General features: G+C 43.0%; 1 long non-coding RNA gene across 1 annotated transcript in view; it reads left to right on the forward strand.

Annotated features, from left to right (window-relative positions):
• Positions 1-22,741, forward strand: part of LOC141252915 (uncharacterized) — a 74,422-nt gene that overhangs the window by 10,628 nt on the left and 41,053 nt on the right. Inside the window, exons 2-3 of the long non-coding RNA XR_012314150.1 lie at positions 3,678-3,910; positions 6,602-6,780. This is a non-coding gene — a long non-coding RNA (uncharacterized lncRNA). The remainder of the gene's footprint in view (positions 1-3,677; positions 3,911-6,601; positions 6,781-22,741) is intronic.

Below are 22,741 nucleotides of genomic sequence, written 5' to 3' on the forward strand. Positions count from 1 at the left end.
GAGTCATCAACTGTTAGGTTCTAGACAACCCACTTAATTTGTGGGGCACATGTCTCCAGAAGCACAAGATGGACACTACACTGTGTTCCAAATTATTATGCAAATAATATTTTCTCAGATTTTCCCAAATTACCTATATGAATTGCAGTCATTGTAATTTTCCAGTCAAATAACTATTAGAGTACAATGGAAAGGTTTTTGTACAAACTGCCTATGATAACAGTATATTTTTTAAAAAATAAAAAACTCAAACTGCACTCAAAATGCATGTTCCAAATTATTATGCACAGCAGAGTTTTCAACCTTTTCATTTTAATAAAGAACAAAAAAATGGTAATTTTTGAAATTATAAGCATTAGCAGGTTATTACAAACTGAAATCAAACAGTTTTCAACTCAAAACTTTATTCTAGGTGATGTTACATTTGCACATAGGACCCCTTGTTCGAAAGGAGCTTCTGAACTCTCTCGTCCATTGAATTTGTCAGGTTTTGGATGGTTTCTGCTTTAATTGTTTTGCATGAGGTCAGAATACCCTCCCAGAGCTGTTGCTTAGATGTGAACTGCCTCCCGCCATCATAGACACTCCTTTTGATGATGCTCCAGAGGTTCTCAATGGGGTTGAGGTTAGGGGAGCATGGGTGCCACACCATAAGTTTGTCCCCTTTTATGCCCATAGCAGCCAGAGATGCAGATGTGTTATGTGCAGCATGAGACGGGGCATTATCATGCATGAAATGATCCCGATGGTCCAGATGGATGGAGTGGAGGATGGCAGGTTGATGGACACCCATGCAAACACGGCTACGGCTACTGGAATCATGGGGAGAGAGATTGTCGGCCCTTTTAGGATCCCTGAAGGGGTAAAGATGAACTCCATAATGTATGTTGAGTTTCTCAAACAGCACTTCCTTCCATGATTCAAGAAGAAGAACCGTGCATTCCGCAGCAAGATCATTTTCATGCATGATAATGCCACGTCTCATGCTGCACATAACACCTCTGCATCTCTGGCTGCTATGGGCATAAAAGGGGACAAACTTATGGTGTGGCACCCATGCTCCCCTGACCTCAACCCCATTGAGAACCTTTGGAGCATCATCAAAAGGAGTGTCTATGATGGCGGGAGGCAGTTCACATCTAAGCAACAGCTCTGGGAGGGTATTCTGTCCTCATGCAAAACAATTAAAGCAGAAACCATCCAAAACCTGACAAATTCAATGGACGAGAGAGTTCAGAAGCTTCTTTCGAACAAGGGGTCCTATGTGCAAATGTAACATCACCTAGAATAAAGTTTTGAGTTGAAAACTGTTTGATTTCAGTTTGTAATAACCTGCTAATGCTTATAATTTCAAAAATGACCATTTTTTTTGTTCTTTATTAAAATGAAAAGGTTGAAAACTCTGCTGTGCATAATAATTTGGAGCATGCATTTTGAGTGCAGTTTGAGTTTTTTATTTTTTTAAAAATATACTGTTATCATAGGCAGTTTGTACAAAAACCTTTCAATTGTACTCTAATAGTTATTTGACTGGAAAATTACAATGACTGCAATTCATATAGGTAATTTGGGAAAATCTGAGAAAATATTATTTGCATAATAATTTGGAACACAGTGTATAATAGCATGTTTGGAACTTTCACTGTGCACTAATATCTGGGAAACCCTAGTGGGGACCAAATGTTCACTACTCCCACAGATGATTTCCCTGCGTGAAATTTGCAAAATTGGGTCACTCTTTTGGATTTCTGCTGCTTTGGTAACTTATGGTTTCTAAAAATGGCATCCATATATTACTCCAGGAAACTCTGTATCCTAAAAGCCAAATGGCACTCCTTTTCTTCTGAACTATGTTATTGTTATGTGCCCAATCAGAAGTGTATGACTCCATATAGGGTCATAAGTCACCAAAATAGTGGGAACATAGCCTAAAATAAGATTTTAGTGGATGAAACATGATTTTTACTTTCCAGCATTATAAGATTCATTGAAGCACTTGTGGGTTCAAAATGCTCAGTACTCCCATAGATGTATTTCTTAATACATAAGGAATGTAGTTTCTGAAATGATGTTACTTTGGTGGGGTCTGTCACCTTGAGAGCTTTTTGAAAGATTTATCCAGGACTTTTATATTGATGGTCTATCCTTGGGATGTGTCATCAATATCTGATCGGTAGATATACAACATCCGGTCAGCTGTTCCTTGTGACATTGGCAGACAGATGTGCTGATTTGCAGAGCTGCACACCAATGCAATATTGTCCGCGGATGGGTACAGAAGAGCAGCTATTCAAATTAATAGGTGCGGATGCACGGCCATTATGCAGTTGACAGAGCGGTGCTGTTCAGCTCTGCAACTCAGCATATCCAGGCATCAGGAACTGCTGAATGCCAGGTGTCACACCCCCACCAATCAGATATTGATGATTTATTCTAAGGATAGGACATCAATATAAAAATCCCAGACAATCCTTTTAAGTGACACCTGCAAATTATTCCAGACAAATTTGCACCCCAAAAGCCAAATAGGGCTTCTTCCCTTCCAACACCTGCCATGTGTCCAAACAGTAGTTTTTGACCACATACAGTATCTCACAAAAGCGAGTACACTCCTCACATTTTGGTAAATATCTTATTATATCTTTCCATTGGACAACACTGTCGATTTGACACTTTGATACAATGTAAAGTAGACAGTGTACAACTTGTACAACATTGTAAATTTGGTGTGCCCGCTAAATACCTCAACACACAGCCCTTACTGTCTAAACCGCTGGCAACAAAAGTGAGAACACCCCTAAGTGAAAAAGGTCCTGTCATGCGCCCCAGGAATAGTTTCCAACCAGATATGGAGTATCGGTGTATTCAAGAGAAACTGCAAAACATATTAAGTGGCACAATTTCTAATGCTACCCTCGTGAATATTTTCATGGAAAAAAAACATAATTTTAAATTTTCTTATTAATGTTATTAACTTGCATGAAGCATCTGTGAGTCCAGAAAGGTCGGTGTACTCCTGAATTGGTCAGTAAAAAATAGATTTTGCAAAACATGTTAATAAAAGGAAAATTGCTGCTAAACGTTTAACCCTTCTAACATCCTAACAAAATAAAAAGGCGTTTCAAAAATGATTCTGATTTAAGGTAGACAAATTGAAAATGTCATTTATTAAAGTTCAACTCCAGCATTTTTTTTATTTCACCGATGGAGTGGTGCCACGAATGTAAGTTTCCTGATCTTTATATCATACTTAAAAGGTTTATCTACTATTCACGTATGGTGCTGGCGCCATTCCAGTGGTGCCTGCACTGGCTCTCCCAGCAACCATGTAACAGTGTGACATCACGTGAACCCTGCAGCCAATCAGCGGCTGCTTCATTCTCCCTGCTTTTGGAAAAATTGATAACAACCAGAAGAAGTGTGTGCTGCTGCTCGCCTTCCTTGGATGTATCATATACAGTTGGGGGAAGCAAAATGGCCACAGATTGGCAGTAGGGTTCACATGATGTCACACTGTTAAGTGATTGCTGGGAGAGATAGTGCTGACGCCGCTGGAATGGTGCCGCCACCAGAGTATAAATATTGTTATTTTAAAAAGGGGAAACATGAATTGAGGAAGGATTGTCTGAGAAGTAGACAAGCTCTTAAAGCGCCTCTGTCTTCTGTTCTTCCCGAAGCCACTTTGGTCCTGCACCGCCAACTTGTGACCGCAACTTCTAACTAACAGGAAATCAGAGGAAATGGTCACAATCTCTCAATGTAAGTCTGTGAGAGTCTCTTTCTGGATCACAGAGCCTTACACTGAGTTGTGATTTCTGGATTGCGAAAGCAAATACTGGAGCGTTCCGACAGGTCACAAACTGTACGAGATGATTGGAGCGGTGCTGATAACAGATGAAGATGACGGCTGGTGAGTGTAATACAAGGGGAAGGGAACTAAGAGTGGTGCTTTTTAAAAGCACTCCCAACAAAGTCTTTATCCTCTTCTTAATATATTGCAATCATCATATTTTATAGCACTGTGTACTTACAATTGCTCATTTTGCCTTTCTACCCAGATAATTCTTGTCTTTTATCTGCTCTATGTAGAAACATTAAGTATATTGTTCCTATATTTATCATTCATCTCTTCAACTCCTGACCCAGCTGCTCCGCTCCTATCCCTGCCAGGGAGTTTTGCAATGAGAATATTGACCACCTGTTTCTAAATAGAGCTTAGAAGGATTGAGCTAGTAAGTTTTTAATAATCTGATGTCATAGACCTAATGGAAAACAGAAGAATTAACTGTGTAGAAGGGCAAAATGAGCAATTGTAAATACATAGTGCTATATAATATTAATAATAATATTAATGCAATGTATAAAGAGGATAAAAATTTGGATGGGAATGCTTCTTTAACTATATTGTGTGACATGACTATTTGTTATAAGCACATACAAATTAAAAGTTTGAAAATTGCTAATTTGACAAAATTTTTGCCAAATTTCCAATGTTTTTCATAAAATTGTATTAATCTAAATTCACTATAAACATAAAGTGCAGTGTGTAATGAAAAATCAATCTCAGCATGACTAGGATTGAAAGAAACATTCCAAAGTTATTACCGCATAAAGTGACAAATGTCAGATTTCAGGGGGCTCTGTCAGAAAGGTGAAAACAGGCTTCAGTGGTAAGGGTTAAAATGAGTCTATGCTACGGGTCCGGGTGGTAGAACCTCTGTGCTTCGGTGCAAGGAGGGACTAGAGGGGCATGACTAAGTGCCTACACAGCCCGACCAAGGTCACATGGCGGCTTAGTCGACTCCGTGAACCAGGGAGGAACTGGGCAGGTGGACCAGGTGTCACTCTGGGACCGACCTTGTGTGAGAGAAGGTGATTCCCACGGGTCAGATGGCAGGAACTGACCGGTACAGTGGATGAGCATGGCAGGAAGATTGATGGGTGGACCGGGTAGATAAGCAGGCTGATTCGGCAGATAGCCAGAAGGGTGCTCCGGGTAGGCAGACTGGCTGGCACGGCAGGTTACAGACAGGTGCTCCAGGTAAGCAGGCTGGCGGGCATGACTGTAGGCAGACTAGAGAACAGAACTGTTAGACAGGCTGGCGGGCTAGACTGACAAAAGGCTGGCAGGCAGGACTGACAGGCAGCAGGACCTGAGGGCTGGAGCAAGTGTTTAGCACACGGAACAACAACCTTGCACAGGCACCTCCATATTGGAGGAAGTGCCAAATATAGGGGAAGTCCTATAGGACTCTATAGGATGGCGCGCGCAGCCCCTTTAAGAGGGAGGAAGCGCGCTCGCGCACCCAAAGCACGGAGCCCGGGAAGCTGTGCGCAGAGCGTGCCAAAGCAGCAGGGGAGCGGGAGGACGCTGGACCTGGACCGCGGCAGTGAGGGAAACAGCGTCTCTGCCCGGCTGGAGGCAGAGACGCCGATGCTACAGTCTGTCACCCAAAAATGCATTTTAGTACCCCAAAATCCAAAAGCCCTGGAAAAGAATGTTCATGGACTATTTCATGGTCTGTAAATCCATGAAGACAAAATGACAATATAGGAATTGTATGTTATTATGTATATAAAATAGTGATCCTCTTACTCTCCTCCGCCTAACAAAAAGTTTTAACTAACAAACAAACCAGCACACTGTAACGCTAAGTATGCGAACATGAAATATATGAAATTTGAATAGTGTTACTGCTCTAGAAAATAGAAATAAATGAGAAATCTTAGCGCATAAATTCGTCAATTCATATGTACCTGGTAGCCGCGATAAGGCGTTTCTCAAAAATACCAGAACCCTATCTATGTGATACCTCTCTAAGTGACTATATCTGCTTGTGTGTGGGAAAATAAGATCCTGCTACAATTAAAATTGCCTGTGGCCTAGAGGCGGAGTGCTCAGTCAAAGCTTATACATAGAAACAGAAAAAACTGATGGCACTTCCAAAACAAGAAATAGGTGTGAACAGGTGCTCACTAGGAGCAGCTGCCTCCATATACAACTAACAAACAAAGCAGCACACTGTAACGCTAAATATGCGAACATGAAATATATGGCGTCTCTCAAAAATACCAGGACCCTATCAATGTGAACTCCTCACTAAGTGACTATGTCTGCTTGTGTGTGGGATTCTATGTATAAGCTTTGACTGAGCACTCCGCCTCTATGTCACAGGCGATTTTAATTGTAGCAGGATCTTATTATCCCACACACAAGCAGATATAGTCACTTAGAGAGGTATTCATATTGATAGGGTCCTGGTATTTTTGAGAAACGCCTTAACGTGGCTATCAGGTACACATGAATTGACCCAGTTATGCGCTAAGATTTCTCATTTATTTCTATTTTCTGCAGCTGTAATGCTATTAAAATTTCATATATTTCATGTTCGCATACTTATTGTTACAGTGTGCTACTTTGTTTGTTAGTTGTATATGGAGATAGCTGCTCCTAGTGAGCACCTGTTCACACCTATTTCTTGTTATGGAAGTGTCGGTCAGTTTTTTCTGTAACATTGAAAATTAATTTGCTTGTTTTTCTAAGTTTTTAAACTCAGTGTATGGTTTTAGTTTTAGCATAGCAACTAAATTCTATTCACAGTGAAGTTATTCAATGCAACTACAATGTTCCTTATTATGCTCTCGGGGCGACTACTCAGCGGTGGAAGCCTCGGTACAGAGTGAGAATGCCCGAACAGCCTGCCAGAGGGAAAAAAATGGCTGGATGAGTGGAGGAATAGAAAGTGTTCTGCAGTGGTGGTAGGGCAGGTGAGTGACAAGGTGAGTATCATTTTCTTCTTTTTAATCCCTTTACCGGTTTTCTGCAATTCAGTAAAATGGCGGCCACCAAAAAGCAAATTGCAAAAAAAATTGGATTTATTAGAATCTACATTTTTTTCTAAAATTAGAGACAAATTCACTTTGCCTCAAACAAATTTGCTCAGTTATGGTTTCCATTGGCAAATTTAATATAGGTGGCATCTAAGTTTTATATGGCATAGTATAACATACAGAAATTCCCTCTGTGATAAGTTTTCTTACAGCTAAGTTCCCATAATGAGCATCTGATGTAGATTTTCTGCAGCATTTTTACAGCTATTAAATTAGTACACTAGGTTACTTACATTTTTGTCATTGTGTTTTTAGTGCTTTTTTCCCATGTGTTTATTATCATGTTATTGCTGCTGCTGTTTTTGTCTCTTCTTGCCTCTTACTTATGATACTTCTTGGTGTTTGGCTTTGGCAAATCTTTACTGAAACACACTAAAAATGCATATGTGTTGTTAGCTGTCGATTCCACCACCTAATGTAATTCTATGGGGAATATCTACACATAAAAATCATCACACTTTCAAGAGAAATTGTCATTTTACGGATTTCACACACGCACCGCAGGTCAGTTTGCGCGGAGTAATAAAAAAGCACCATGGGCATGAGATTTATATAAATACCATCCATTTTGCTGGAATAGTAAAATGCTGGATTTTTCATGCAGTGAAAATATGCAGCATCAAAAACCCATCTTGGTAACTTAAAGGGAATCTGTCACCCCCCTGGGCGATATCAGACCTCTACTATGGCCATACAGGCTATAGAAAAGTAAATCTATACATACCTGTATGGCCCATAGTAGAGGTTTGATGGCAGAGAAAAGTGTTTTTATAAACTCTATTTTGCACAGGCTTGGCGTCCAGGGGACACTAAGAAATCCCCATCTAACTGTTTATTATTCCCCTAAATCCCCGACTATCTGCTTAGATACCGTATTCCCCCCCTCCCCTGCATGTCACAGGGCCGCTCACATAGAGTGCACTTTGCTTCCTCCCGGCCCCGAATCAATGTGCACTGCGCCGCAGGGTTCTATTGCGCAGGCGCTGGGGAGTCACTGTCACTTCCTGGTGCTGCACAATAGAACTCTGCGGCGCAGTGCACAGAGAGAGGGGCTGGGAGGAAGCAAAGCGCGTTCTATGTGAGGGGCCCTGTGACGTGCAGGGGAGGGGGGGAATATGGTAACTAAGCACATAGGCGGGATTTCGGGGAATAATAAACAGTTAAGCGTGGATTTCTTGGTGTCGGGGGGACGCCAAGCCTGTGCAAAAGGGAGTTTATAAAAACACATTTCTCTGCAATCAGACCTCTACTATGGGCCATACAGGTATGTGTAGATTTACTTTTCTATAACCTGTATGCCCATAGTAGAGGTCTGATAACTCCCAGGGGGGTGACAAATTCCCTTTAACCTAAAGGACCATTCCAAAACTATTTCTTTTTACTCTTCAACACAACTGTATTTAGTTAAAAAGCATGATGTTACAACTTGCTTGGGTTTGTATCCCTATAATTCGATCTTTCCCTGATACTGTATAGGCTAATATGTTCTGCAGACTGGATAGGGTATAACAGAGTCTTACTTGATTTACCAATCTTATAGCTAAATATTATGGGAAATACTCAATTTTGAACATTCACTGCTTTCAAATAACTTGATCTCATTAGATAAATGGCTATATAGACAATCTGTGAATCACTTTTTAAAAAATTATGTTGTTAATCCCCCAAAAACGAGTCCAAAGTGACTGCCATTAGTTGTCCTCGTTTAGTGTAACGGTCTATATTCTGTTCTCAAAGTGCTATCACTAGCAGCAGATACACTGAGAGAGATTACTGGAAGTTCTCCTACTCCTGCTTTACTGTCTGTGAAGATCTCCTACTCCTTCTCTCCTGTCTGTGAAACTCTATGCAGACATAACAAAGAGGAGAGCGTTCAGTTGGAGGCACGCGCATTGTTTGCGGGGAAGGGAGGTAACTTCCAGCATTTATAGTGCTGGCAGAATGCTAATGACGTGGGAATATACTTTGAACATAGTAATAGAAACTATAAGATGCCATTCTACTCTACACTTACTCTTGTTATATCGGACGTCTTAGACACGTTGGTCACTTTCTATCACTTGGATGCAACTAATAGTATTCTGCAGATGCAATTCCAGTTTTTGTAAAGAGAAAAAAAAGATATATAACTAGAATATTCATCCTGTTAGAAGTCAGGATTTTGGATGCTGTCACAGTTGTTCCTTTTCTAATGCTGAATTTGAGAGGTCCTTATAATTATTTAATAAAATTATGAATGGGAATCTGTTATAACCAGGGATTTCATATCTGTTGCAAGAGAGAAAGAAAGTAATGAAGCAATAGAATCAGGGTTTCTGTCTCTACTTTATGCAGCCCTTGGGCCATGGCCCAACTATCAGTATTCCTTCAGTATTTTTTCTCAGGAGTGGGAGCCAAAACCAGGAGTGGGTGATAAATGCAGAATTGGTGACTTGTTTCTATTCTACCTTTTCTCTGATTGTTCCTCACCTGGTTTTGGCTCCCACTCCTGAGAAAAAATACTGACCGAATACTGATAGTGGGGCCGTGGTCTTAAAGAGTAACTAAACTTTTATTTTATTTTTATTCATTTATTTTATTTGTCTTCATTCCCATAAAAAATTCAATATAACAGGTTTAGAAACCCTGTCTTTTCCCCAGTCTATTTAGCTACACTGATATCACAATGTACTAATTTGGGGTACAAATGATAGCGCTGAAAAGGTCACCTCCGTACCTGAGTCTCACTAACTCTGGGCATAAACTGTTGCAAGAGGCTGTTCTGATAAGCACTAGTATATAGATAAGTTTGGGTGCACCACTAAATATACAAAATATCAAAAAGTAGGGTGCTGCATCATGTAGAATAACCAACTAGTAAAAGAGGAGAGAAAAATACACTACATAACAATGAGCACACATGAATACTAGTAAAATTTGTTTATTGAAGACCATAGACAACTATCTAAAAACAATTAAAATTAGTCAATATCATAGTACCAACCACGGAGGCATGTGTGCCAAATGTATGCACCAGATTCTATTTATGGATTAGATTATTATTGTACTATATGACTGCTTAATTGTGAGGGCATTGATTTGTGTTGCTATAGGTTATCTAACAGTACGTGTTGCAAATAGATATGAATGTATATATTTATTATCATTACTCATATATTTTCCATGTCACCATTAGCTTTTTGACAATATTACAATTGGACTGCAATTGTTTATATATTGGGATCTTGTTTTGACATTACCTTTTATAATTGTATGATAATTCTGGTGCATACATTTGGCACACGTGCCTCTGGGGTTAGTACTATGGTATTGACTGATTTTAATTGTTTTTAGATTGTTGTCTATGGTCTTCAATAAACATTATATTTTACTAGTATTCAGGTGTCCTCATCGTTATGTAGTGTCTTTCTCTTTTACTGTTCTGATAAGCACAACACACAGAGGAGGAGATTGGCGGGAACCATTTTACTACCATCATCAGTACTCCGAATGATTAGATTCTGATATTGATAAGCTCTCATTGAAGAAAGCCTTCCCACCTGACTCGGCCTCATTGCTGATCCCGTAATCTGACTCTGGGTCAGAACCGAAAGCTCTAGCCATATCAAAGCAACTGAAGGCAGGAAAATAGACTAGGGAAATGAAGGGGTTTGCAAGACACTTACATGCAATTTTTTAAAAGTGTTAAGACAAATCACCTAATACAGTGACGTGATTAAATGACGTCATGGAATGTCCTTTTACACTACCGCGAGCCGCCCAAGACACCAGACGCACCGGAGAAGGAGACCGGGGGCTGTTGGAAGGTGAGTGTAATGTTTTTTTTTTTATTTTTTACCATTTTTATTCTTTTTTTTAACAATTAACTTGGCCACACTATATAAAATCCATGCCGGTTGTATGGATTTATATAGTGTGAACAAGTTGTCAAGCACTTTCCAAGTGATGCTAAAATCGCTTGGAAAAGCGCTTGATAACCCGCATGCAGAAATGCATGTGAAGAACGCTTGACAAACGCATCTACCTGGCAGGAAAAACGCATGTAAAAAACGCATGCGTTTTTCCTGCCAGAGAGATGCAAAAATAATCCGGAGCATTTCTGCTTCGTGGGCTCTTAGCCTTAAGCTGCCATATTGTAAATGTGCTTATAGATAACCTTTAATAGTAATGATGTATTAGTATTTACCAGCTGCTGCCAGCAGAGGGCAGTAAAATGTTCCTGAACAGGTGACTGACTACAAAGGCAGTACCAGAGTGACAGGTTGGTAGCAGGATTGCCAAATTGACTTTTTATTTTTTCTGGACAGGTTCTCAAAAAGTTAAGGACAGCTAACTATTTTTTACAGGCACATTAGATGACCATAACAAATCATTATGATTCTAAGTGATATATGTATACACACCAAAAATCCTATAGGAAGACATTAGCTGCATTCACTGTGAATTGTAAAAGGGTGAAGACTAGTGTTGAGCCACCCCCGTAGTGTTCGAGTTCGGTTCGGTTCGTCGAACACCCGTGTGTTCGCCGAACTGTTCGTCGAACACCTTCGAACACCGTTAAAACCAATGGCAGGCAAACAGAAACACATAGAAAACACCTTCAAAGGTGTCCAAAAGCTGACAAACTGCTCAGAAGACATAACTAACACATGGAAAATTGACAAGTACATATAGTCATGTGAAAAGAAAAGAGGTGGAGGAGTAAAAGGAGGGGGAGACACAGATATAGGCATGTCATGCCCTTCTAAAATCCAAAAAGTGAGAAGCTGACACGGCCAGTCGGCTCCTGCCCGTGCCACCTCCGTGTCGCCGGGTTTATGCCAGAGCCGCGGTGAACCCTGACGGCCAGCCCCCCTCTCCCAATACTGGTGCCTGTCCGCTGGTGGGTCGAGCGAGCCCCCCTGTGGTGGAGGCAGCTCTAAGCTTTTTAATTTAAATTGTCTCTCTAATTTGAATGAATACACTTTAAATCCATTTACAAGGATCTAGTGGAGGGCAATTCTCATGCCAGCAGCCGCGTAATTCCAGCTCCAGTAGCGTCCACTAAAGCTGCTGCAGTTAAAAAGCTTTTATAAGGATCGAGCTCGGCTGTCCACCGCAAGGCATCCTACTGCCAGTCCCAGCCCCTATGCCTTGGGGTGCCTCCTGATGCTCTTCACTGAGTATCCCGTGGTCCCGAAGCATTTCCTTTGAAAAAATTAAGTGTCCAAACTACAGGTGGTGTAGCTTGCTTAACAGCCGGGATAATCCGCTGACTAGCAGACACTGCTACTAGGCACAAAGTATTTCCTGGGCTAGATGCAGTTAAAAATTTGTAATTCAATACTCTCGTTGGATGCTGAGAAAGCATTCCATAGAGTCTCCTGGCACGCCATATATTATTCTCTTAAAAAGTTTGGGGTAGGGGTCTAGGGGAACCTTTTATAGCCAAAATCACGGCCCTGTATCGCAATACGTCACCTAGGCTGAAGATAAATGGAACTGTAGCACCCTGAGGGCTCGGTTGCTACAGAGGTATTGCACCTCACCCAGAGGTGTGATATCTCACTCTCAGGTAAGGATGGAGTGTGGATCAGGACCCGACACCTGCATGCATTACACCACATTGCCGTGGGGCAGGGCGACCAATATGCCCCTGAGATGGGCACGACAGTCCCTGTCCCTGGCTGGAGTGGGGGGAGGGGACACTGAGGAAGGGGATCCCTGTAGTGCAGGAGCAGGGAGGAAGAAGTTCCTGGGTGCATTGAGAAGGGAGTATAAAAGGTGGGCACCATCTTAGTTCAGTGCAGAGAAGTCTGAGCAGAAGTGACAGGGAGCAGGGGCTCTGCATGAGCTCTGCTCCGGAGGCGGGCCTAGTAACAGAGGCCCAGGCCTGGAAGAGGGAGAAGGAAGGAAGAGGAGCGGAGAAGGCTCCAGGAACGAGGAACGAAGGGATCCCAGGGGTGCGGACGGGCGAGTCGCCACCGCACGCCCGAATCCACCTGCGTGGAGGGGTCAGGCCAAAGGGGGAGACCGGTCCCCGAAACTAGTGGAGGCGGGAAATGACCCTCAGCTAGAAACCGGAGGCTGTGACATTTTATGTGGCGCAGCCCCTCGCTGCACCCGCTAGGAAGGCACCACATAGGGTCAGGGAAACTGGCGCCAAGTTTACCAAGAGGAGGCCCGAGGCAGCCGGACAGAAGGGTTGGTAAGAAAGGCCAGACAAAGGACACACAAAGGGGGTCCTGTGAAGCGCTCCAAAGTTATCTGGGAGTTGTCTGAGCCCCTCACCTGGTGAGCACAGTACGACGTGGGCAGCCGTTACCTGCAGAAGTGGTCTGGATAATAAGAACTGAGTAAAGGCCCTGGACTGCATCACTGACTCTGTGTCGTTACTGCTGCTGCCCTGCACCATCACCCCCATCCTCCGCATACACTGCCCTGAGGCTATACTCCTCCCGTGGGGAGTTATGCTACGCTCTGCTGCACCCACAACACCAGCCTCAGCCGTCTGCCCTGCAGCGGCGGTTCACTCTGACCGCAATCCACGGGTGGCGTAGTCGGACATTTAAACAACAAAACCACATAAATAGTTCCGCCACAGGTTTGACCGCTCTGAGCCACGGAACCGGGTCGCCGCCATGGAGACTACAACCACCAGCATCCACCAAAAAGGGTCCGGCTCCGGGTGTCCCAAGGCCCAGGAGGCGCGTCAGAACATTTTCATCACCTTTCACAATCACCAATGGGACAAGGCAGGGATGTTCTCTGTCCCCTCTCTTATACATCCTAGTGACGGAGCACTTGCTCTCATCAATTCGCCATAACTCCAATATTAGGTGGATTGAGGTGGGAGGCACCAAGTACAAGTGCTCTCTATTTGCTGATGATGTCCTAGTATATATCACTCATTCACATATATCCATCCCTGCTGTTATGGCTGAAATAGATCACTTTGTTACATGGTCAAATTTTAAAATCAATGCAGCGAAGTCTGAGGCCCTCGATGTCTCCCTCCCCAAATCCATACAGGATTCCATCCAGTCCAACTTTCCCTTTGCCTGGCCCTCACAGGGTATCAAATACTTAGGAATTCCTATTCATAGAGACCTCTCCCATCTATGTTATCTTAATTTTGGGCCCTTTATTGAACAACTCCATACAGACCACGGTTGGCAAGTTAGAACTGTAAGATTCACTACGTGAACCACTGGTGTTTTGTGGAAAAGCACATGTACACTGTGTTCCAAATTATTATGCAAAAAGTGTTTAGGAGTGATAAGGGAAGAATTTGTTTGTTTGTCAGTTAAACTCATTGATGGTGATGTGTGTCAGGGCTCTTTATATCACTGTAAGCAATTGCAGACACCTGTGCTAATTAGTTTGGCAGGTGTGTCCAATGAAAGGCAAGACTACTTAAGAAGGCTGTCCCACATTATTAAGCAGCCTACATTTTCTGTCAAAATGGGAAAGAAAAAGGATGTGTAGACTGCTGAGAAGCAACAAATTGTGGAGTGTTTAGGTCAAGGCATGACTACAATCAACATTGTGCGATGATCAGGATGAAGTGTTTTGGCAATCAAGAAGTATGTAGCTGATTCACAGTACACACGTGTGCGTGCTGATAAGGGCAAATTGAGGACTCTTTCCTACAGGCAATTACGTCAGGTTAAAAGAGCAGCGGCAAAAAAGCCTTGTCATAGCAGCAGACAAGTTTTTGAAGCTGCTGTTGCCTCCAACGTCCCCCGAACAACAAGATGCAGGGTCCTTCAGAGGTTTGCAGCTGTGCATACGCCATCCTGTCGACCTCCTCTATCCACTTCACACAAGCAGAAACGGCTCCAGTGGGCCAAACATTACATGAAGACTGATTTCAAAACTGTTTTGTTCACGGATGAGTGCCGTGCAACGCTCGATGGTCCAGATGGATGGAGTGGAGGATGGCTGGCTGATGGACACCCCACGCAAACACGGCTACAGCGCCAACAAGGAGGAGGTGGAGTAATGTTTTGGGCTGGAATCATGGGGAGAGAGATTGTCGGCCCCTTTAGGATCCCTGAAGGGGTAAAGATGAACTCCATAATGTATGTGGAGTTTCTCAAAGAGCACTTCCTGCCATGGTTCAAGAAGAAGAACCGTGTATTCCACAGCAAGATCATTTTTATGCATGATAATGCACCGTCTCATGCTGCACATAACACATCTGCATCTCTGGCTGATATGGGCATAAAAGGGGACAAACTTATGGTGTGACCCCCCATGCTACCCTGACCTCTATCCCATTCAGAACCTCTGGAGCATCATCAAAAGGAGTGTCTATGATGGCGGGAGGCAGTTCACATCTAAGCAACAGCTCTGGGAAGGTATTCTGTCCTCATGCAAAACAATTGAAGCAGAAACCATCCAAAACCTGATAAATTCAATGGACGAGAGAGTTCAGAAGCTCCTTTCGAACAAGGGGTCCTATGTGCAAATGTAACATCACCTAGAATAAAGTTTTGAGTTGGAAACTGTTTGATTTCAGTTTCTAATAACCTGCTAATGCTTATAATTTCAAAAATGACCATTTTTTTGGTCTTTATTAAAATGAAAAGGTTGATCGAAGAGTGTGGGGGATCTAAGAGTGTGGCAACCCAGTAGTCAGGATTACTTCGAATTCTGACAATCTGAGGGACATGTTGCAGGTAGTGCAGCAAGAAGGCACTTATGTGTCTTGCGCATCTCGGAGCCCCAAAATTATTTTCCGGGCTAGATGCAGCTAAAAATTATTATTAATTTTAAATCTGGTGGAGCTTAGTATAGATGGCCTAATATAATCAGTACTGCACACTGCTACAAAGCCCAAATTATTTTCCAGCCAAGATACAGATAAACATGATTAGTAATTTTAAATCTGGTGGAGCTTAGTATAGATGGCCTAATAGAATCAGTACTTCACACTGCTACAAAGCCCAAATAATTTTCCAGCCAAGATACAGATAAACATGATTAGTAATTTGAAATCTTAAAATGGTTGGTGAGGTGATTTTAACCAATCATCAAGCTTTTACTCTCCCCAGGATGACACAGGGGTAGAAAAGTCGTTTCGGATCCATGATTTGTTCATATTTATAAACGTGAGTCTGTCTACATTATCAGTGGAGAGCCGCGTGCGCTTATCTGTCAGCACACCACCAGCAGCGCTGAACACACGTTCAGACAGAACGCTGGCTGCGGGGCATGACAAGATCTCCAAGGCGTAAGTGGCTAGCTCCGGCCATTTATCCAGATTGGAAGCCCAAAAAGAGCAAGGGTCCAGTGACATAGTCATGGCTTCAATGTTTACTTGGAGATACTCCTGTACCATCGTCTCTAGGCGTTGACTATGTGTCAGACTTCTTGTCTCCTGTGGCCTTGCAAAGTATGGGCTAAAAAAGTGGTGAAATGATTCCGCAAAATTGATGTTACCAGCAGATACTGTGTTTCTGTTACGGTTTGAGTGCTGAACACTCGACGGTCCCACGGTTGGCAAGTTGGAACTGTGAGATTCACTACGTGCACCACTGGTGTTTTGTGGAAAAGCACATGTAAGATTCTGCAACAGCCTCTGCTGATACTCCTGCATGCGTGCATCCCTTTCTATGGCAGGAATAATTTCTGCAAATTTACTTTTGTACCGGGGATCTAACAGTGTGGCAACCCAGTAGTCAGGATTATTTCTAATTCTCACAATTCGAGGGTCATGTTGCCGGTACTGCAGCAAGAAGGCACTCATGTGTGTTGCGCATCCAGGAGCACCAAGTCCCTGTTGTGTTGGTGGCGAGGTAACAATCATGCTTCCTTCCTCTGTCCTCTCCCCCCAACCTCGCACAACAGAAATGTGATCAAGGTCTCCCTCATCTGATGAGTATTCCATCAGTTCGTCCTCCACTTCTTCCTGGGCTCCTGCACCTTCCTCACTAGTTTGGCTGCTACCATGCGCCCTGGTAAAACCATCTGACCCCACCCTCACATGCCTGTCGCCTTGGTGCTGCCGACCGTCTGGACCTTGCAGATGTTAGCCCTTCCGCATACAACTCCTCCTCCTCTACTTCCTCCACCTCCTCTTGTGCCACCACCTGACTCCGAATTCTGTTTAACATGTGCTCCAGCATGTAAATCACCGGAATAGTCATGCTGATAATGGCATCGTCAGCACTAAACATCTTCGTCGCCATTTCAAAACTGTGCAGAAGGGTGCATAGGTCCCTGATCTGAGACCACTCCTCCAGCGTGATTTGCCCCACCTCTGGATCTCGTTGGCCCAGGCTATATGTCAGAACGTATTGCACCAGGGCTTGTCGGTGCTGCCACAGTCGCTGCAACATGTGCAGAGTTGAATTCCACCGGGTAGGCACATCGCATTTTAGCCGGTGAAGTGGCAGGCCCAACGACTTCTGTAGAGATGTAAGTCGCTGAGCTGCGGGATGCAAACGGCGGAAGTGAGCACACAGCGACCGTGCCCTCTGCAGAAAGCCATCTAGTCCGGGATAGTGGGCTAAAAATTGCTGGACAACCAGGTTCAACACGTGAGCCATACAAGGCACGTGTGTGACATTGCCCCGGCGAAGGGCCGCACCCAGGTTTGCAGCATTGTCGCACACGGCCTTCCCTGGTTTCAGGTCCAGTGGAGACAACCATTCATGAAATTGGTTCTCCAGGATTGACGCACAACTCGTGGGGACGGCAAGACTTGGACAGCAGCCCCTTGTCCTGCTGTCACCATAGTTACCTAGTGCCCAGTCAGCGACCTGTAACGCCCCTGTCCATGCCTACTCGTCCAAGTGTCTGTGGTGAAATGCACCCTGTCACACACAGAGTTTCTCAAAGAAGCGGTGATGTTGTGTGCGACATGCTGGTGGAGCGCAGGCACACCTTTCTTTGAGAAGTAGTGTCGACTGGGCATCTGGTACTGGGGCATTGCGACGGACATAAGGTCTCGAAAATCCTCTGTGTCCACCAGGTGGAAAGGCAGCATTTCTGTAGCCAAGAGCTTGCAGATGGTGAAATTCAACCTCTTAGCTTTCTCATGGCTAGGAGGAAATGGTCTTTTACTTGTCCACATCTGAGGGACCGAGGGCTGGCTATTGTGCTTAGGCGGGGTTGATAAGGGTGTCCCCGGCAAACTGCCGGTCTGTGAGGAAGATGCAGGCGGACATGTTAGGTTGCCTTGATCCAAAGGTGGTGCTATCGATGTCGGACAGCGCTCAACACCAGCTGGTGTTACCACCTCCAAAGAAAATGATGACCTGCCTATCACGCTGGCTGTTGCGGGTAAAGAGGTGGCAGGTCTGTGCCCCAAAACAGGTGTGACTGCTGTCCCCCCAGTCACAGAGGATGAAGAGGCCGCGGATGCACAAGATATGGCAGATGGTGGTTGGCCCGGCCGGCTAGGCCGCATTGTAGCACAGTGAGCTTCCCACTGCAACTTTTGCTTCATGTCCATGTGCCGGTTCATGCATGAAGTACTCAAACTATGTATTTTTTGGCCTCTACTTATCTTTTGCTGACAAATGTTACAGATAACACGAGTTGGGTCATCTTTATCGATCTGAAAAAATGCCCAGGCTATGCAAGGCTTAGCACCCATGCGACCTGAAGAGCCACCACGACTTGTGGTGAGAGGCAGAGTTGTGTTTGAGGATGCAGTTGTTGACGGGCTTCCAGTACTACATCTCTGTCCAGGAAGGCGGAACCTGACCTCGTCGTCACAAGCATTCTCCTCCACCTCCTCTGCTGACCTCATCTCTTGGCTGACTGTGGGTTGACAGTAAGTGGGATCTCCAACCTCATCATCATCACCCTGTGCGTTATCACACCCGTCGTCCTCAGAGCCAACCTGTTCCTGCCCTGACAAAAAACTAAAATTGTCGCTCCAATCAGGTATTTGAGTCTCATCATCGTCTTCCTCATTGTCTCCACCAACAGGAGTTACAGTTTGGGAATGAGGGTCTACATTATGGTCAGAATCTTCAGCGTCTGGTCCTGCATCCGACTCATAAAGATTCTGGGCATCAGTGCAGATCATTTCCTCGTCTGGATTCACAGAAGCGCTGGAGCCGACCTCTGATTCCCAGGCTATAGTATGAGTAAACAGCTCTGCAGACTCAACCATCTGTTCTACCTCATACTCAGACGGGCAGCTGGAGATTTGGGAGCTGTGAGGAAGCAAGTGCGATTGGGGTGACACTTTTGAGGACTGGAGTATTTGTGATGTTGAAGTTGATGTGGAGGAGAGCCCACTTAAAGGAACACTTGATATCCGTTGAAGCACCTGCTGTTTTTGTCCTCATCTGGAATTTGTAGCGATTGGCGTGGCCGTAAGAAAGGGATCTTATCACATTGTCCGCTAAAAGAAGTAGACATTTTAGTTTGGCTGGAAGATGGTCTTTCTTCTGCCGATGTTACTGTTGCTTTAACACCTACCCCACGGACACAACCTTTTTTCCCCTTCCCAACACGCCTATTCCCCTTTCCACCAGCAGCAGGCCTTTTTCCACTCATTTTGGTGGTTAACTAATTCACAACTCTGTAGTTGTTTGCACAAAAAAACAATGGATGGGAACCGAGCAGAGCTGAGTGGCCAAACTGTGGTATTAGGCCAAAACTATTGGCTGGGTTAGATGCAGAAAAAAATTATATTCAATTTGCAACCTGATGGAGGTCAGTATAGATGGACTAATAGAACAAGTCCCACACACAGCTAGAAGCCCAAATATTTTTTCAGAGGTAGATGCATAAAAAAATTATATTCAGTTTGCAACCTGATGGAGGTCAGTATAGATGGACTAATAGAAGAAGTCCCACACACTGCTAGAAGGCCAAATATTTTTTCAGAGCTAGATGCAGACAAAAAATTATTTTGAATTTGCAACCTGATGGAAGTCAGTATAGATGGACTAGTAGAACAAGTCCCACACACTGCTAGAAGGACAAATAATTTTTCAGAGCTAGATGCAGAAAAAAATTATATTCAATTTGCAACCTGATGGAGGTCAGTATAGATGGACTAATAGAACAAGTCCCACACACTGCTAGAAGGCCAAATATTTTTTCAGAGATAGATGCAGACAAAAAATTATTTTTAATTTGCAACCTGATGGAGGTCAGTATAGATGGACTAATAGAACAAGTCCCACACACTGCTAGAAGGCCAAATATTTTTTCAGAGCTAGATGCAGGTAAAAAATTTTTTAATTTGCAACCTGATGGAGGTCAGTATAGATGGATTAATAGAACAAGTCCCACACACTGCTAGAAGCCCAAATATTTTTTCAGAGCTAGATGCAGATAAAAATTATTTTTAATTTGCAACCTGATGGAGGTCAGTATAGATGGACTAATAGAACAAGTCCCACACACTGCTAGAAGGCCAAATATTTTTTCAGAGCTAGATGCAGACAAAAAATATTTTTAATTTGCAACCTGATGGAGGTCAGTATAGATGGACTAATAGACCAAGTCCCACACACTGCTAGAAGGCCAAATATTTTTTTCAGAGCTAGATGCAGACAAAAAATATTTTTAATTTGCAACCTGATGGAGGTCAGTATAGATGGACTAATAGAACAAGTCCCACACACTGCTAGAAGGCCAAATATTTTTTCAGAGCTAGATGCAGATAAAAATTATTTTTAATTTGCAACCTGATGGAGGTCAGTATAGATGGACTAATAGAACAAGTCCCACACACTGCTAGAAGCCCAAATATTTTTTCAGAGCTAGATGCAGATAAAAATTATTTTTCATTTGCAACCTGATGGAGGTCAGTATAGATGAACTAATAGAACAAGTCCCACACACTGCTAGAAGGCCAAAAATTTTTTGAGAGCTAGATGCAGACAAAAAATATTTTTAATTTGCAACCTGATGGAGGTCAGTATAGATGGACTAATAGACCAAGTCTTACACACTGCTAGAAGGACAAATATTTTTTCAGAGCTAGATGCAGACAAAAAAATATTTTTAATTTGCAACCTGATGGAGGTCAGTATAGATGGACTAATAGAACAAGTCCCACACACTGCTAGAAGCCCAAATATTTTTTCAGAGCTAGATGCAGACAAAAAATTATTTTGAATTTGCAACCTGATGGAGGTCAGTATAGATGGACTAATAGAACAAGTCCCACACACTGCAAGAAGGCCAAATATTTTTTCAGAGCTAGATGTAGATACAAATTATTTTTAATTTGCAACCTGATGGAGGTCAGTATAGATGGACTAATAAAGCAAGTCCCACACACTGCTAGAAGCCCAAATATTTTTTCAGAGGTAGATGCAGAAAAAAATTATATTCAGTTTGCAACCTGATGGAGGTCAGTATAGATGGACTAATAAAGCAAGTCCCTCACACTGCTAGAAGCCCAAATATTTTTTCAGATGTAGAAAAAAATTATATTCAGTTTGCAACCCGATGGAGGTCAGTATAGATGGACTAATAGAACAAGTCCCACACACTGCTATAAGGCCAAATATTTTTTCAGAGCTAGATGCAGACAAAAAATTATTTTGAATTTGCAACCTGATGGAGGTCAGTATAGATGGACTAATAGAACAAGTCCCACACACTGCTAGAAGGCCAAATATTTTTTCAGAGCTAGATGCAGATAAAAATTATTTTTAATTTGCAACCTGATGGAGGTCAGTATAGATGGACTAATAGAACAAGTCCCACACACTGCTAGAAGCCCAAATATTTTTTCAGAGCTAGATGCAGATAAAAATTATTTTTAATTTGCAACCTGATGGAGGTCAGTATAGATGGACTAATAGAACAAGTCCCACACACTGCTAGAAGGCCAAATATTTTTTCAGAGCTAGATGCAGACAAAAAAATATTTTTAATTTGCAACCTGATGGAGGTCAGTATAGATGGTCTAATAGAACAAGTCCCACACACTGCTAGAAGCCCAAATATTTTTTCAGAGCTAGATGCAGACAAAAAAATATTTTTAATTTGCAACCTGATGGAGGTCAGTATAGATGGACTAATAGAACAAGTCCCACACAATGCTAGAAGCCCAAATATTTTTTCAGAGCTAGATGCAGACAAAAAATTATTTTGAATTTGCAACCTGATGGAGGTCAGTATAAATGGACTAATAGAACAAGTCCCACACACAGCTAGAAGGACAAATATTTTTTCAGAGCTAGATGCAGAAAAAAATTATATTCAATTTGCAACCTTATGGAGGTCAGTATAGATGGACTAATAGAATGATGCTATGCCCAAAAGGTTTTACTTCACTAGGTGCAGTAAAAAAATTGGTATTCTATACACAGGTGGTGTAGCTTGCAACACAGATAGGCTACTCCACTGACTAACACACTCTGCAATAGGCCAAAAAGGATTAGCTTTGCTAGATTCAGCCAAATGCTGTGAAAAAAACTTGCACAGCACTGGCGCAGACCTGCCTGGCAAAAACTGATAGGAACTGATGTAACTTAGTCCTGAAAAGGACTGCAATTACAATTAGTCTTTACTCCCACAATCTATCTATTCAAGAGCTCAGACCAGCCTGATAAAAGTCGTAGTAAATGCTGTAACCTAGTCCTTAAAAGGACTGCAATCACAACTATTCCCTACTCCAAAGCTATCTGTAGATTTGTGCGAAAATTGGCTTGAAATTAACAAGGTATAGCGCACACAGCAACAGCGGTGCCGTCTAACACGCAGCTACAGCAGTGAGAAAATGGTGGCGACAGGGAAAATGGCTTGGTCTTATAGGGCAAGGACATGTGACATACACTGCCAATGACACATGCCCTTGCTTGTGTGAAAAAAAGCACTTCGCTCCGTGTGTGCGCTGCTGATAGGCTGACAGATTGCACCTCCCCACTGTAAATGCGGG

This window comes from Phyllobates terribilis, unplaced genomic scaffold (assembly GCF_046119375.1).
Source record: "Phyllobates terribilis strain yellow unplaced genomic scaffold, ASM4611937v1 Scaffold_2__4_contigs__length_985480577, whole genome shotgun sequence".
Taxonomy (NCBI): domain Eukaryota; kingdom Metazoa; phylum Chordata; class Amphibia; order Anura; family Dendrobatidae; genus Phyllobates; species Phyllobates terribilis.